At 44.1% G+C, this 12,703-nt stretch overlaps 1 protein-coding gene and 1 long non-coding RNA gene across 1 annotated transcript in view; one reads left to right on the plus strand and one right to left on the minus strand.

Moving 5' to 3' along the window:
• The window catches only part of Erich1 (glutamate-rich 1), a gene marked incomplete at its 5' end in the record, with an annotated part of 52,793,804 nt that overhangs the window by 44,743,571 nt on the left and 8,037,530 nt on the right, over positions 1–12,703 (plus strand).
• The window catches only part of LOC120097515 (uncharacterized), a 97,928-nt gene that overhangs the window by 8,980 nt on the left and 76,245 nt on the right, over positions 1–12,703 (minus strand).

A 12,703-nucleotide genomic window follows, 5' to 3' on the forward strand; every position in this document is an offset into this window, starting at 1 on the left:
CAGGTGATTTTATCATAGATTTAAGTATATATTTTTTAAACTCAATAGCCAGGGAGAAGGGTTTCTCTTCCAGACTATTGGGAAGAATTCTAAGCAAAGAGTGAGTTCACGTTCCTTCTTCCTGGGAGCTGCTGCGTATAAATCACGTAGCAATTGCCATGAATCGAACATCCCCTACCTCACATCTGAGTTCATATCAGTTTGAAAATAAAAAATTTCTTCACTCATTTGCATTCTCAGTAGGGAAGGGGTAGCTGCGCTCTCCTGCTAGGTCAACCTCAAGGGGGCCTTTATGCACACAGACACTTCCTGTTCAGAAGCCAGATAATGCCAACTTCATCCTGCTTAGGTTTCATATAAGCTCCCAACATTGCTGGGATAAGTGGGACAAATGGAGTTGTGTGTGTGTGTGTGTGTGTGTGTGTGTGTGTGTGTGTGGTCCCTCTTTGCTTTTGAAGGCCAAACGGATAATATGTGGCACATATTTTAATGTTGGATATTTTAAGTCTGCCCCTCCCCCAGCTAGCAAGATATATACACACACACACACACACACACATACACACACACACACACACACACATATATATATATATGCTTATTGAGCTTTAAAATATTCTGGTAATATTTAAAAATTCTGTACAGAGTGATAATCCAGCTCTGTCCCTACCATGAGAGCACCCCCAAAGCAATGAGAGCACATGAGAGCATTTACTCTCTAGGCGGCCAGCGAAAAGAGGGAGAGCCCTGGACTCAAGGCTGCCTCACTGAGGACCAAGGATTAGGATAAAGAAGTGGGGTGATCTAAAGTAAGGAACACCTAGTGACTAGAGGCTAAGAAAGGCGAACTCACTGGTAGTCTGCATTTATTTATTTAGTTTTTATCAAACGTCACAGCTCTCCATAAAACTCATGATCAAAAGACAGTGGCTTTAATGTGATCTGTAAATAGGGCTTAGGACCCCTGATGTCCAAAGTAGGCTACCAGACTCTAGTGAGACCCAAGTGAAAGGGCTGGGTTCAACTAGTTTGAGCGAGATGAGGACATCTCCAATTTCTTCGCTTGAAATAAAACAAACACATGAAATTATCGTTAGCAGCACCACGGAGGTCCTACCCTGCAGCTGGGCTGGCAGATTCTATTGCTTTACTGGGCATTGGGTGATTTGTAAACCTTGAGGAAAGCTGGGAGGCCAGCCTTCGATTCAGCTTCTCTGTGTATTTTAAAACAATACAATGCGATCCTCGGTCTTTAAACTTGGCCATGAGGGGAAAAAATGGTAGGCACCTCTTACAATAGAAAAAGAAGTCATTTCATCTGGGGACTTGGTTACAACTGGTTATTAAGGACCTCCTAGTTTAGAAACTGATTTGAGATGGTGCCTAAGGCCATTTTGCAAAGTGAGGTGACACAATTTGTGTCAAGTTGCAAAATATGCTGTAATTTACAAAATAGCCTAGAAGATCTCTATGGACAGTAATAAGAACAAACAGAGCCTGGTACTCAGAAAGACAGGGTCAGAGGGTGATGAGTTCCACACTAGCCTAGGGTCCACTGAGGTCCTGTCACCAGCCTAGGGTCCACTGAGGTCCTGTCACCAGCCTAGGGTCCACTGAGGCCCTGTCTCAAACACAAGGGAAGGGAACAAAGAGCAGAGCACACATACATGAACTAGCAGTCAGACTAACGTGCTGAACACACCAGCATCTTAGGAGACCCCAACACCCTTCCCCCAACGGCTGTGCTTGCTAATGATGTGTATCCTTTATTGGGGAGTACAGACTCCCTGGGCCCCTGGTAGGTATCTCTGGGGGGACCTGCTTTCAACTTCTCTTCCTTCCTTTCCTTCTATCCCATGCCCTGTTTTCACCCTGCTGGAGAATGAATCCCAATGAATGATCTGAGAGAAGGAAGCCTTGTCTGTGGCCATGCACCAGTGTCCTGGGCACTGATCCCTGCGGTTGAAATCGGAGAGAAACAAGAGGCATAAAAGGAAGGTGTCCCTGGCTTCCGGGCCTCCGGTGGAGGAGAGCTGGGGACCTCTGCAGACCTCTAGTGACTTTTAAAAGATCTTCAGGTTATCTCCTACCTCTTCCCATGTTTGTCTCTAGATTCGATTTTTTTTTTTTATCTCTACTGGAATCCCCTCAAGGATTCCCAGACAAGCTGCTCTCTGCACACGAAAGTCTGTATCACATTCTTTAAACTCACATCTGGCCAAACAGAGCCCAGCTTCAAGACTCAAGTCAGTTCCTGTAGCTGTGAGGTGACCGTGGCTAGTGAAACATGTGCGCCTGCTGTCCCCCTGAGACCCAGCTGGCTTTTCTTTGCTTCTCTGTTCTGTCTTTTGAGGGCTAGATGCACACTTGAGTCCATCTATTATTGATCGACTGCATATTGGAGTTACCTAGAAAAGCACTCCTTGCTCGAGTCTGTAACAAAAGACAGTCCGCGCTGAACAGTGCTTGCCATCCACGCTGACCACAGCAAGGGACAGACAGAGATCACCCTGATCAACACGGAGCTTTGATCCTCTACGCCTCCATTAGACCTGCTGGACCTTGACCCTTGTCAAGCAGAAGGGGAGATAAGATGGCCTCCTCTCCGTACTCCAGGGCCGGCTGTTTTAAGAAACGATGGGGAACGGAAGTGGGCGGTCTGCCTGTCAGGAACTTCCTTTAAGACTCACGTTCTTGCTTAGAGTGAAGGGGTAAGTGGAGAGGTGAAGGGTCATAGAGTGCCATCTTCCAATGTACTAAGTAAAAAAGCACCACCTTCCTCTGGGTTCTGCCTGACCTGGGTTCAGGGAACACTGGCACAGGTCGGTACACTGGCTTCAAGTCTCCTCTCTCCACTCTTCCTGCGCACAGTCTGTATCCTCATTCTCCAGATGTTTGATCAGGGAGCCCTGTCAGGAAAAGAACTGAGCACACTTCTCAGCTTGCTTTGCTACATATGTTCGGTTCCTAAGTTATATGCGGAGGGCGGAGGGCGGAGGGCGGAGGGTGGAGGGCAGAGGGCGGAGGGCGAGGGAGGAGAAAGAGGAGCACAGTAGGGCTGGGGAGATGGCTGAGTAGGTAGAAACACTGTCGTACCAGCAGAAAGATCTGAGTTTGGATTTCCAGAACTCCCGTAAAAGTCTGGTGTGACCATGTTTGCACCCATCACACCAGCGCTGCGGAGGGTGACACCAGAGGATGCCTGGGGCTTTTTGGTCTCATAGTTCCAGATTCAGTGACTGATCCTGTCTCAAGGGACTGCTTTCCACAGCTCCCTCCCCACTCCATATTTTTTGTTTGTTTGTTTTGGGAAAATTAATCCCTTGCTTTCTTGAACTCTAGATGCTTTCCCAATACTAGGAAAATAAATTAACAAATCAAGAAAGAAAATAAAGTACTCTAGCCCTTTGCCACAGCTTGCATTAGCATTTTCATTTTCATTTCCGGTATTTCCTATGCTTACTGTCGGTTACAGTCAATTAGAAATTGATTTGTTTCCCGAAGCGTTCTTCTACACCTAATACATCGTGAACGCTTTCCCATGCACTAGTCATCCTTGGAGGCTATACCGTGTTGATGTATGATAAGCTATGGAGTAAATGGTCCATCCTATGAAGAGTCCTATGATTTAATAAACAGGTATTTCAAACCTTCACGCAGGGAGCACTCACAGTGCTTTGAGAATCTCTTACATAACACATATCTCTTACATAACTCCACGGTGCTGTTGCTGATTCGAAAACACAGACTTAAAGAAGACTCACCTTTATCATATCCCTTCCAGCTATGATGGGGCAGGTGTGTGTGAGTGTGTGTGTGTGTGTGTGTGTGTTTGTGTGCATGTGTGTATGTGTTTGAGCATGTTTGTGTGTGTACACGTATGCATGTGCCTGGGTGTGTTTGTGTGTGTTTATATGTCTGTTTGTGCACCTGTGTCTGCGTGTGTGTACTGCTGTCACAAACTTCTAGGTTGGATCAGTGAAGATTGCCATATACCTTATCAGTTATATTTTTATGGATGCTGAGGGCAAATACTTTTCCACAATGATTATCATTTATTTGCATTTCTACTTTTACAAATTACCTATTAGCATTTTATCTACTGCAGTTCAATATTGGCTTTTATGCTTAGAAGCTCTTTATATATGAAAAACATTGCCTCCCCCCCCCCTTTCAAATGATTCAACTATAGAACTCTGTGCTTCACAAAAAAAGACCAGAGTCACGTGCACTGTACATGGTGAAATACTTAATGTTGTTGGGGGAGAACTGTCAGAAACCAGGTCTTTAACATGTAACCAGGGCCCCAGCTGGAACTGATTCTGCTTCTTCGTCCAGCTTGTAGACGGCTTGGTGTCTTCTCATCTCCAGTCATCTGTGTCCCGAGGTCCAGCACTTCCCTAGAGTCTTTTTCAGAAAGAAACAACAGAAGAAAACAACTTTCCCCGTGTTGCCTAGTAACCAAACATACTCCTGGATGGTTTATGATTCTGACACGTTATATCAACAAAGAATTTCCAACACCACAATAGGCCAGGTTCTCCTACAGTGTTATTAACATAATCCTCTAGATAGATTATGCAGATCACACACAAGCCGTCTGACAAACAAGATGTCTACGCAAAGTGACAAGGAGTAGGTAACTTGGAATGTCCAGCACGGCCATTTTCTTCCTGGGTGAAGTCAGTTCCTGGTAGACAGTTCTTAGCAATCTACCACTTCTATTTTCATAGCCTGTGCATTGCTGAGAATGGTTTCACACTCATTGTCTTCGCTTTTTTCCGTTGTTGGGCTCTTTAAAATCTCATAGACCTTTGCACTGAAAAGCTTGGGCCCAGCTTCTTGGATCAAGCGAGTAGAACTATTAAGAGTTGGGCCCCGGTGGGAGATCTTCTGGTTTTGGAGGCTGTACCCTTGAAATGTATAGGGGTGTCCTAGATTTTCCTCTTCCTGTCTCATTCTTGAGCATGAGGTGAAGTACGTTAAGGCAAAGGGGGCCACAAATGCAGCAGCGACAGTTCCCAGAGCCTTCTTTGAGACCTTCAAAACTGGCAGCAAAAGTAACCCTTTCTTCTATATAAGTTGATTGGTTTGGGTATTTAGCTACAGTATTAGAAAGCTAACAGTTTTAACACAGTCTCTATCTTTCTTATTCACACAAGATCTAGCTGAGATCTAATTCAAATTATCTTGTTTTGGACCTCAACTGTTTTAAATGTAAAATTCTATCGAATTAAGCATTTGAAGGAAGGAGGGCAAAAGAGATAATGTCTCTCGTGGTCCCCTCTCAAAAGGCTTTAAAACGAATCCTCTCCCCCAGACCCATCTCTGGCGAAGTGAGTCTGGTTTCCCACACGGATCTAACTGAGATCACCTAATAAGTCACAGGACACCTCACGTCTTTGGAGTGTGAAAGGAAGTGAAAGGACACTTTGTAAATATCTTTATTTTTCTGTTGTTGTTTAATAAGATGCAAAGCCATCAGCTCACCCACTGTTGTAAAGGCATAAAAATGCTAATGTAATCTTTATAAGTCTGTTATTGCCTCTCTGAGAGGGATATAAAGTAAGCAAGACCTACATCAATACAGCAACCTCCAGAGTGTTTGACAGGATGCCCCTCCTCGTGCCTGCCGCTAGGCATGGATAACAGTAAACAGCATATGTCAAACATCTGCATCTGCGTCTTGTCATTCTACTCCCAGTTTGCCTTCTGTCTATATTTTTCTCCCCTGAACTACAAGTTATTCAATTAATTTATACAAGTTATTCTTTAATCTTCTTCTACTTAATTGGTACACAAGTTGAGCATATGTTTCCAACATGATTAAAGAATTACACTGTGCGTGGCCCTTTTACTCTTTGGCTTGTAGAAAACGTGGCCCTCGCTTCCCTAAAGAATGTAATTTCTCAGAGTCTGAAGTCTTGTCTCCAACTGACTGCATGCACATACATGGGCTCTCTCTTTTCTCATTTTTAAATAACATAGTACGAAAAAAGTTTATTGCATACACTTGCTTTGCCTCTCAAAGTTACTAGGACACCCCACAGAATATTAGCAAAACAAGAATAGCTAAAATGATTGGACACAGTTACATGTTAAATTCTTTGACTTGAGATGAACCTTTGGGATTTCCCATGTGATGGAATAATCTTTGTTCTTCACGATGGATTCCTCAGACCGCACTTTTAAGATCAGTTACGTCTTCCAATTCCGGGGGGAGCAAAGAGAGATGGGCACTGAGTTCAGTGGTGACTATGGGGACCTCGGTAAAATCTCTGGCCACTCGATCTTGGCGGCAAAGTAAAATACAGAGAGATGCACAGGTGAGAAATGGATCCTCTGACTGAAAGGAAAATATGGGTAAGTCAAAAAGTTTGAAACGGGAGGCACTGCATCGCTGTTCAGCCACAGAGAGGCAATTTCCAGTTTCTTTCGCCAGCTCAAGGAAGAGTCTGTCTGTCTTAGCATTTCTGATTCAAGTCACATCGGGGACAAACGCTTAATGGCATGGAGACTTTCATCTTCAAGCTCACTTTGATGTGAGAGCCAGGGTCTGCTATGCATGAGTAATGTGAGAATGATACGAATGTATAGGAAGACGAAGACAAGTGTCTCATCAGCCAAAGGCGCTCTGTAAGCTAAGTATGGAATTACTACTGCTTTTCTAGTGGGAAGTTGCTAGATCCAGGGATTTGGCATGGTTATTACTCCAATAACTGTGCTTGCAGTTGAAGCCCTGGAATAAAGGTATTTTTTGGTGGCAATAAGATGAAGATTTTTCCCAATCCACCCTTGCTTTGCATGCTGGGATCGTAGCAGACACTCCCCATGTAACACCCAAAGGCTCAACAGGTGATTATTGAAGGAACCTTTAATATTAGAATGTGTCAAGATGACAGATGAGAGAGTTCAGCCAAGAGGGCACCCTGGGAAATAACCAAGATGTCAAGTAAAATTGAGTCCTTCAAAATTAAACAAGCAAAAAAAAAGGGGGGGGGGGGACAAAAACCAAAGGGAAGGAGTCATTGGGCCTACAAAATGTTAGGCAACAATATGCTAGGAAAAATTAAAGCAAGCGAATGAGGAGATAGAGTAAGAGGAAAAGTAGATCTTGTCAACTGAATTCAAAGTAATTACCTTTGAACAAACAGTGATCACAGGTACGGGCTGCCCAGAACGGACGAGAAGAAACGTCAAGTCTACACAGCGGATAAGAGCGAGAATCCCTGTCCACCACCACAGGCCTCTGCTGCCAACAGGAAGGCAGAGCAGAGCCAACAACTGGGCCTAAAACAGAGAGTGGTTCGCCAGCCTGAGTGCTGGAATCCTTACTCATTCCTGGTTGCCAGAACCTATGGAGGTCTAAGTATCTGATTGTTTTCAAACGACGTGACCAGTCTGTGCACGCCAGCATGCACTGCTGCAGTAAAGACAGCAGCTAAGCACAGAGCTTAGGGGAGGTTCTTCACCAAATATGGGAAGGGGACTGAGACCAGTAAAAGATGTGTGTGTATATATATGTGTATGCTATATATATATATATGTGTATATATATATGTATATATATGTATATATATGTATATATATATATGATTTGTTTGTTTTATATGTGAGTACACTGCCATTGTCTTCAGACACACACCGGAAGAAGGCATCAGATCCCATTACAGATGGTTGTGAGCCACCATGTGGTTGCTGGGACTTGAACTCAGGACCTCTGGAAGAGCAGTCAGTGTTCTTAACTGCAGAGCCATCTCTCTAGCCCCTCTAAACATCTTTATATTAAACTTTAATTGTGTTGTTCATTTGCTTCATAAGCATATTAATAATTAATGAACATACCACATTTCCCTCTGGCTCATTTCATTCAGCGTGTCTCTGAGCATATCTGAACAATTTCCCAGCAGGCCAAGCTCCAATACCTTCCGCAGCTCCCCCTCTATCACATGAATCTTTCCATATGCCTGCTGCTTATCTACTCTATCTGGGTAGGCAAATATCATGAGGTGTCCTGCCTCACAGCTCTTTGGGCTCAGCTCTGGTTTTGTTGGTTTATCAGAAGCCAAACCTCTTCTACCAAAATGCTACTGGTGATCCATGCATGCCTCTTGCCCGGACAGACTTTTTAATTTACTGTGTTCTGCCAACTCGTGATCAGCTTGATTCCAAGATTCAGTGTGCCCTGTTTCTTGCTTGAATTGATTTTTTCACCTTCTCTCATGATTTGGAACAGAGGCTCTCAACCTTCCGGGTTGCAATCCTGTCGGGGTTGAATAGCCCTTTCACGGGGGTCGCCTGAGACCATCAGAAAACATTATGATTTATAACATCGCAAAACTACACTTAAGAAGTAGCAATGGGAGTAATTTAATGGTCAGGTTGGGGGGGGTCACCACAATACGAGGAACTGTATTTAAAGGATGCACCGTTAGGAAGACTGAGGAACACTGGCTTAGAACCTACACAGACTCCCAACCCTCTGGTCACCATCAGCTCTTCTGTAAAGTCTATCATTCCTGCAAGCACACACTCTGGATCCGCCCTGGTCCTCACTTCGTAGTTATGTGACTGAAGAGGTGCATCAGTCACGGGCCACTATCATGGGCATCGTTTAAGGCGGGAGCCGAGTCTTAGATACTTTTGCTTCCTTTGTGAAAACTAATGAGATAATCGATGAACCCGGGGCATTATAAATCATTGATAACTTGCACAGTATTTTTTTTTAATATGATGAAGTAGATGATCAACCTTGTGTAAATTTAGGACGGAATATGAAACAGGGATTAACATCTCTTAGTAATAACGGAGAGAAGGTTGGGGGGTATGGCACACTGATATAGGACTCATCTATCACGCAAGCAGTTCTGGCTTCAATCCCAGCACCGTCAATAAACAGCACCACTGAGAGCAGCGGGTGAAGATGGCAGGTACCTCACTGTGAAGACGCAGCCATGGGCGAGCACAAAGACGCCTGTGCACACCGAGCTACCAAATGTCTAAACAGCAGGAAAACATGTGCCCACGGTGCCAATGACATCATTTTGTAGAGGCCATCTGCAGCATGGTATGAGTGTTGGGAAGACTGTCACCCAACTCCAGCAGGACAATACAACGTTCAGATGCGACCAGAGACCTCTGGGAGGGAGAAATGCAGGATTTCCTCTGGCTTGTCAACACCGTGAGTCACCAGCTAGCTTACACAATAGGGGCATGCACAGCCACTCAAAGCCCCCCCCTTTATGCAAAGTATGTCCTAGGCCCTCATACGTGAGATTCCCCAGGCCTAACTCTGTGCTTCTTCAGCCTCACAGGAAATCTGACAGTCTTTCCTATAGCAGTGGGAGGTTCGCTGTCAACAGAAATGAAGAGAGTTTTAACCCAGGCTAGCCCTTCAGAAGCCATGGGCGATGAGGGGAGAGGCAAATAACACGTGGAAGAATTGTCCCGGACCACCCAGACCCTGCTACACAGGATATGTCAAAGTTAGACAGAATCAACCATGGAACTCAAATCTGAAAACTCCTAAGTCTAAAATAAATGCATGTTCCTGGCATGACTTGCTTTATACCCAGGATGCAAAGCAAAACTATGACTTTGAATTCGCATTTCTGAATCCACAAGAAAAACGATGACCTCTGGTCATGTAAACCCCCAAATCAGGATAAAGTCTCATGGTCTGTGATCATTAGCCATGTTAATTTCCTAGGAGAAGTTGAAATTCTCAGGCATTTGCCACACAGGGACTGCTTCATGATTCCAGCAGAGCTTAACATTGTGTCATTGCCACCTATGTTTGGCTGCTAATTGCAGAAACCCCAAACTCAAGGCCCCAAACAAGTCAGGGATTATTTCTTTCTCTGAACAGATGCAGGTAGGTCAGTGCTAAGCTCAGAGCTCTAAGATTACATTAGGAAATCAGGAGTTCTCAGAGTGTGACCCAAAATGACTGGACACCCCCCCTCCCTCTCTCCCTGCCTGCCTTCCTTTCTTCCTTCCTTCCTTCCTTCTCTCTCTCTCTCTCTCTCTCTCTCTCTCTCTCTCTCTCTCTCTCTCTCTCTCTCTCTCTCTCTCTCTCTCCCTGTCTCCTCTCTGTCTGTCTGTTTTTGGGGCTAGGTTTTTTTCTGTGTAGCCCTGGCTGTCCTGGAACTCTCTCTGTAGACCAGGCTTGCTTTGAACTCACAGAGATCTACCTGCCTCTTGCCTCCTGAGTGCTGGGATGAAAGGTGTGTATCACCACTGCAGGGGGGCTCTGCAAAGGTTTTCTAGAGGAACGCTCTGTGATTTCCATTTATTTTGCACTCAGAACCCAGCCACGTGGTGCTGTGCTACTGTTGGTCCTGGGGAAGCTTACACAGTTAAGATGCTACTGAAGCTTTGTTATGGAAGGAGGGAAGAGAGGGTTAGGGGAAGTGTCCGTGTGGCACCTCCCAGCTCAAAGCCAGTTTAGATGGTGTGAGATCTCTGAAACAGTGCCAGGGCAGAAACTCTCCTGTCTGCCTCGGAACTGAGCAGTCTGCATTCCCTTGCTTTTAAACTTTTGAAACCACTCTTCATTTAATCAAGAGCTTTTTTAAAACAATCCTTAAAACAACAAAACCCCTTTAGTGTCAAATAGTTATAAAGTAACCAAGTGAGCGTCTCAATGTTGCCTTGGTTCATTAATTAAGGAGTTGGTGATATTTTGTTACAAATTGCTTGGCCTAGCAATAATGAGGTCTTTCAAAGAAATTTACACATGTAGATTTGCAGGCAGTTCTATTTCTTTGGGTATTTTAAGGGAAGACCTAAGTTTCCTGGAGTTTTGCCCAGTTTGAAGCTCCTCCTTTAGAGATGGTGTCTTACAGTTTGCAAGGCCAAGCAGAGCGAGAGAGCTGAAATGCCACCAAGACAGCACTTCTCTCTTCACATACCAAAAGCCCATTTGGATTCATATTCTTCATTATGCTCTTAGGTCTTACATGGCACAAAAATGAGATTTTACTCTTTTTTTTTAAATTCCATAAATGGGGAACAAATTTCCCCAAAGCCCTTAGGCTCACGTGTTTTGTTTCCTGTTGAGCCTATACTAACGTGTGCAAGGTTTTATCGGCACATCTTAGAAGGAGTTTGTCTATTAACACGTACCCACAGATGTTGTAATGAAGAATCTGCCTATTCCATAAGCATTGTTCATAACCCCCAAACCATTACCTGTAGCACATTCACAGACATGTGCAATGTCCACTGAATATGGTTTTATCAAGAAACATGCCCCAGATTAAGTGTGTACTCATTGGTTGATAAAAATGTGACTGTATCTCACAAGCTCAAACCCCATACCTCCCCAAATCAGCCACCCCTATGCACAATCCCAGGACATCTTGTGACGTCATAGAATAAAACCACTGCCACTGAAAATGAGAATTGCCTTTGTCTGGGTCTGGGTGGTCCTCGAGAGAGCCCTTTCTCCACACAGTAAGGCCAGTGCACAGAGAAAATGTGGTTTCACATTTCCTGCCCCATGTGGTCCAACCACCCACATGGCCAAACTCAGGAGAGAGAGAGAGAGAGAGAGAGAGAGAGAGAGAGAGAGAGAGAGAGAGAGAGAGAGAGAGCGCTCCCCAAGGGTCTGTTCATTTTTACTCAACACCATTATTTTACAGAATAAAGATTATAAATATTATATTTTTATATTATAATTTATAGGATAAACATACCCATTATGGACCATATAAATACAATATAAACAACTGATAAGTCCTGGAAATTCTCAAGGAACTTGGGATCTAATAGAATAGCAACAAAGAGAAGGGAAAGGGAGGGAGGGAGGAAAGGAAAAGAAGAAGAGAGGGTCATGTGTGTGCTCTCGCCCTTCTTACCCTCTGAACTCTTGGCAAAAAGACACAAGAGGGGCTCTGCATGTGTGAGCGTGTGTGTGTCTGTGTGCCTGTGAGGAACTGTGCATGCCATGTATGTGAATGTGTGTATGTCCGTGTGCCTGTGTAACATGCTGGTATACTCATTTTGGGTGAGCTTAATGATCATTGTTGAGGAAGAATCATGGGTCTCAGGCTTCAGTCTCTGTGTCTTGCTTGTGCAGTGTCTTCTGTGTAGTCTTGGGAAAGCTGGGTTTGTCTTTCTGTCCAATTTGGCTGTGAGTCATTTCGTGTTATCTTGTAATTACTGAGAGTGTGACTTGAGAGCCAGCCTTGTCTCAGTCTGTTTAAACCCTGTTGCTTACCTAAAGTCACTAGCAACTTATCTTGTCACACACTGCTTTATTAGGAACTCAAGAGAGGATACTGGGTTTATAGGAAGCATCAGACTATTAATTTTTAATGAGAATCCAAAATTCATCATAGTCTTTCTTTCTGGTGTCGCATAGTAGGATTAATTTGCATTCAAGAAAAACCAAATATGTGTGAAATGGGAGCTTGTGGCTTACAGTGTTCATTATGGAACTATCTTTTAGAGCAGTGCTACAACCCTTCCGTCATGTCGGGGTAACTCCCAACTGTAAACGTATTTTTGTTGCTACTTCATACTGTAATCTTGCTACTATTATTAATCATAATGTAAAATCTGATATTCAGAATAACCTGACATGTCATCCTGTGAAAGGGTCATTCAGCCCCCATGGGGGTTGTGACCCACAGACTGAGCTAGTGACCACTATTCACAGGCTGAGATGTTCTAGGCATTCACTGATGATCGCTGATCT

This window comes from Rattus norvegicus, chromosome 16 (assembly GCF_021556685.1).
Source record: "Rattus norvegicus strain SHRSP/BbbUtx chromosome 16, alternate assembly SHRSP_T2T, whole genome shotgun sequence".
Classification (NCBI taxonomy): Eukaryota; Metazoa; Chordata; class Mammalia; order Rodentia; family Muridae; genus Rattus; species Rattus norvegicus.